Source organism: Elephantulus edwardii, unplaced genomic scaffold (genome assembly GCF_000299155.1).
Source record: "Elephantulus edwardii isolate Elephantulus edwardi_28Jun2011 unplaced genomic scaffold, EleEdw1.0 scaffold00053, whole genome shotgun sequence".
NCBI lineage: Eukaryota > Metazoa > Chordata > Mammalia > Macroscelidea > Macroscelididae > Elephantulus > Elephantulus edwardii.
Window position 1 is genome coordinate 11,715,614 of NW_006399803.1, and position 5,158 is coordinate 11,720,771.

Sequence of the window (5,158 nt, forward strand, 5' to 3'; positions counted from 1 at the left end):
GGTCTATACTTGTTCCCATTCCAAAGAAAGGTGCCATGACAGAGTATGAAAATTATTGAACAGTATCATTACTATCATATGCAAGCAAGACTCTGCTGAAAATTGTCAAAAAATGACAGTAATGTCAACAAAGAATTTCCAGGTGTGTAGGCTGGGTTTAGAAGAGGCCATGATAGCAAAGAAATTATAGCTAATGTTAGATGTATCTTGGCTGAAAACAGAGAGTACCAGAGGTATGTCTGTGTTTCATTGACTATGCAAAAGCATTTGACTGTGTGGATCACAATAAATGTGGCTAGCTCTGAGATGAATGGGAATCCCATACGCTTGGTCCAGGACACAGACACTTAACAAAATGTGTTAACAAAATGGGTTTCACCGTGCCATCCTGCAGCCAGAAAAAAAAATACGAAGAAATCATTCAGGAAGTCAGTACCTACATCAAGAAAATTGGCTATAACCTTGACACAGTAGCCTTTGGGCCAATTTCTGGTTGGAATGGTGACAACATGCTGGAGCCAAGTGCTAATATGCCTTAGTTTATGGCATGGAAAATCACGCAGAAGGATGGCAGTGCAGTAGAACCACACTGAAGCTTTGGATTGCATCCTGCCACCAACTTGTCCAACTTATAAGTCCCTGAGTATGCCTCTCCAAGATGTCTACATGATTGGTGGTATTGGTGTTGGTATTGTTACTGTGGGCACAATATGGTATTGTTCCTGTGGTTCTCAAGCCTGGCATGATGGTCCGATTTGCCCCAGTCAGTATTACCATTGAAGTAAAGTCTGTTGAAATACACCATGAAGCTTTGAATGAAACTCTGCCTGGTGACAATGTCGCCTTTAATGTTGAGAATGTCTCTGTTAAAGATGTTTGGCATGACAATGTGACTAATAACAGCAAAAATGACCCATCAGTGGAGACAACTGGCTTCACTGCCCAGGTGATCATCTTAAATCTTCCTGGCTAAATCAGTGCTGGTTATACACCTGTGCTGAATTGTTACAGAACTCACATTGCTTGCAAGTTTGCTGAGCTCAGAGAAGACTGATCACTGTTTTTGTAAGAAACTGGAAGCTGGCCCCAAATTTCTGAAGCCTTTGTTTATACGGTTCCATGTGTGTGAAGAGCTTATTTGACTACCCTCCTCTGGGCTGTTTTGCTGTTTGTGACATGAGGCAGACTGTTGTTGTGTGTGTCATCAAAGCAGTGGACAAGAAGGCTGCTGGAGCTGGCAAGGCCACCAAGTCTGCTCAGAAAGCTCAGAAGGTTAAATGAGTATTACCCATAACACCTGCCACCCCAGTCTTCCTCAGTGGTGGAAGAACAGTCTCAGAACTGTTTGTCTCAATTGGCCATTTAAGTCTAATAGTAAAAGACTGGTAATGATAACAGTTAAAACCTTAAGTAAAACCTTCAGGAGGAAAGGAATATTCTTTGCACCATTTGCTTTCTTTTTCGTGTGGCAGTTTTTAAATGATTAGTCTTTAAAATCAGTTATTTTTAAATGGAAACAACTTGACAACATTTGTCTTGGAATTTTGGGACCCGTTAAAATAAAGTTTAATGAGGAGGAGGAATTAAAAAAAGAGAGAGAAAACATGATGGAAAGAAGAAAGTCTGCATTTGATGCCATAAATGGTTCAATAATTACCAAAAATTGGGAGAGAGGGAGAAAAAGAAACATTTATTGAGTAATTGTCTCTCATCACTATTGAGTCAGAATCAGTGCATAGCTGCCATCTGACTGAGGGTTGGAGGCTGTAAATGTCATGCAGGAAGGAACCACCCATTTTCCTCCTGCAGAGTTGCTGATGGATTCAAACTACTGGAGAGATAGCATCTTTGTGTTACATTTTGAAAGTCCCTAAGGGCTATGCCATCAGAGCTAGACTAGATGGTTCAGGGTTAGGATAGTCACTTTCCATTTGAGAAGCCCGGATTTGAGGTTTGATTCCCAACCAATACAACTCTTGCAACCACTTGTCTTCAGTGGAGGCATTTGTGTTGCTCTGATGTTGAATAAGTTGTTGGTTTTTGTTTTTATTTTTACATTTTAAAAATTTTATTAATTTTAATGAACATTTCCAGAGACTGGATTTCCATTCATTCATTGTTGCATTTTTCTCCCTGCTCAACCCTCCCTCCCACCCCCAGTTCGCTCCTCTCTTTGTAAAGTAAAAGAAAAATTCCTTCATTGGTATACAATCCCCCCCACCCCACACCCCCTCCCCGAGTACACTCTACTATGCAACCTTCATTCTGTACGCTTGTCATAACCATAATACCCAATCATATATCGCTTTTAAACTGTTCTCTCCTTCACCTGTTTCAATGCAGTATACATAATTTATGGAATTTTTCTCAGTCTTACCCCAACCCTGATGTCAGTCCTGTTCTACAACAGTGGCATTATGCAGTGCCACTATTTGTCTTTTTGTGACTGAGATATTTCACTCAGCCTAGTGTCCTCTAGGGTCACACATTTTGAATAATATTGCATGAGTTCCTTGTTTTTCAATGAATGGTAGTATTCCATTGTATGAATATACCACAGCTTCTCTATCCATTCGTTTGTTGATGGGCACTTAGGTTGTTTCCAACTCTGCTATTGTGAAGAAAGCTTCAATAAACATGGGTGTGTATCTGCCTGGATGACAGTTAATGGTTTCTTTAGGGTATATTCCCAGTAGTAGAATTGTTGGGTCAAATGGTATTTGCAACATTTTGAGAAAGCGCCATACAGCCTTTCATAGTGTTTGCACCATTTTACGCTCCCACCAACAGTGAATAAGGGTTCCAGTTTCTCCACAACCTCGCCAGCTTTTGTTGTTTCCTGTTCCTTTAAGTTTTCTATTCTTTTTTTCCTTTCTTTTCTGTTTTTTTGTCCTTTTTTTTTTTTAAGCAGAGCTTCTAGACTAAGAGGTACAGGGAAGAAAGGCTTGCAAATCTAGTTTTGAAGACCAGCCATGCAATCTATATAGATTACAATGATTTCATTTACAGCCAATTAAAAAATAGTGCAGGGCAAGGAGTTCTTTTGTTCTGTTATTCATGGAGTGACCATTAATTGGAGACTGACTCCAGGACACCTACCAGGCTCACTCTAGATGCATCCCCTTTTTTGATCATGACAATATTCTGTGTGAAAATGACAGTAATCTATTTTCTACGAATGAGATTAAAAAAACCCAAATCTCAGTTTAAATTCTTTCTAATATGTCCATGAAGTCTGGCTTCACAAGTGTGGGATACGTTTATTTGCACAGCGTACTTACAAGGGTCCTGTTCTTGGTTTAGTACTTTGCTATTTGCATCTTGAAAATTTTAAAACTTTTTGAACAAAGATGTCACATTTTCACTTTTGTTGGTCCCCACAAATTATATAGCTGCTTTATAGTGACCCCTAAAGGACATGTATTGAAACCACCTAAATCCTATAACAATGGGTTCCAGTATATCAGAGATTGTAAGGATGGTGAAAAATAGGGTAAGGTTCAGATGAGTTGTTCATAGGGTCTCTGTGAGTATTAATTGACTTGATGGCACATAACAACATGGTAAAAAAAGCCCTATAAAGGGAGCCCTGGTGACATAATCCATAGAAAATTGCACTGCTATCTCAAGGTACTTGCATCTCAGAAGTTTGAAATTACCTACAGCTCCTTGGGAGAAAGATGAGCAGTCTCACCACGTAATGATTTAAAGCCTCACAAACTCGATACAGAACCAACTCAAAGATTGTGAGTTTTAAGCTCTCAATATAAGAAATCAAAAGACACATTGCACTTGGGAAATCTGCTGTCAAGGAGCTCTTCAAAATGCTTAACAGTAGCAATGTTGTTTAAGACTAAGGTCACCTAATCCAAGCCATGTTCTTTTCAATAACTTGCTATGAATTTAAGAGTAAGACAGTAACTAAGGTTGGCAAAAGAAAAATCGACACCTTTGAGTTGTGGTAATAGAGAAGAATATGGAATATCTCATGGATTGTCAAGAGAATAAACAAATACAACTTGGAGAAAATTCAACCAGAGTGTTCCTTGGAGGCAAGGACCATAGTGCTTTGTCTGACATATTTTAGGTATATTCTTAGGAGGGGCCAGTCCTTGGAGAAGCACATCATTCTTGGAAAGGTGGAGGTTCAGTGAAATAGAAGACCTTCAACAAGAGCTGACTCAGTGACAGAAGCAATAGGTTCAATTATGTCTGAAATGATGAGGAGGAAGCAGCATATGGTAGGGTTCAGATTGATTGTTTATAGAGTCGCTATGAGCTGTAGTTGACTAGATGACACCTAACAACAATAACAACATAAGACAGACTTGGAGAAGGACATGTTCCTCAGGGGTAAAACCTCTGTCTTCTGGAACCACAATATTTGGAAACAGAAGGATAATTTCCACATCTGATAGTACAATTGATTTCAGGGTGCTGATCTGGCTTGATACTTTCTATTGCTGTGCAAATGGTTACTAAATACCAAAGGACTTAAAACCTCACATTTGTAAGTGAGGAGACCATGTATGGCTTAGTAGAGCCTTGTGTTTAGGATATCACCAGGCTATAATTGAATTGTAGGCTGGGGTAGATTTCTTTCTTGAGTTCAGAGTTGTCTTCCAAGCACTTGAAGTTCTTGGCAGAATTAAATTCCTTGTAATTTTAGAACTAAAGCTCATAAGTCATAGAGGGAATCACATAGGAAGTTCATAGTATGGCTGTTTTCTTTTTTTAAGAACACTGTGAGAGTCTTTCCAGTCATCTAACCATGGTAATGACATCCTAACATCTCGGCAGTATTGAAACAAGCCTGACATTACCCACATTAAAGGGAAAAAATTAATCCAAAGACCTTAACACCAAGAAATGGGAACTATTTCAAGTATCATGTGGTCTATCCACCATATGTAAAAGTGCACAATTACAGATGTCTCTGCCTAGGCAGACTTCTCCCTTCAATCACATTGCCACAACCACTAAACTTTGAACACATTTCCATGTTGTATATAAAAAGAAACAGAGAAACATACTTCCCACCTGCACCCATTTCTTTGTATTATATTTTAACTACTTGAGGAATACATCAAATGCAACACTGTACTGATTTTCAGTTATTATAACTATCTTCACATCTAGGTGAGAACTTGTTTCTATG

The 5,158-nt window shown here is 38.9% G+C and overlaps 1 pseudogene; it reads left to right on the forward strand.

Annotated features, from left to right (window-relative positions):
• The first annotated feature begins 368 nt into the window (after positions 1 to 368).
• On the forward strand, positions 369 to 1,281 carry LOC102849739 (annotated as a pseudogene).
• The last annotated feature ends 3,877 nt before the right edge of the window (positions 1,282 to 5,158 follow it).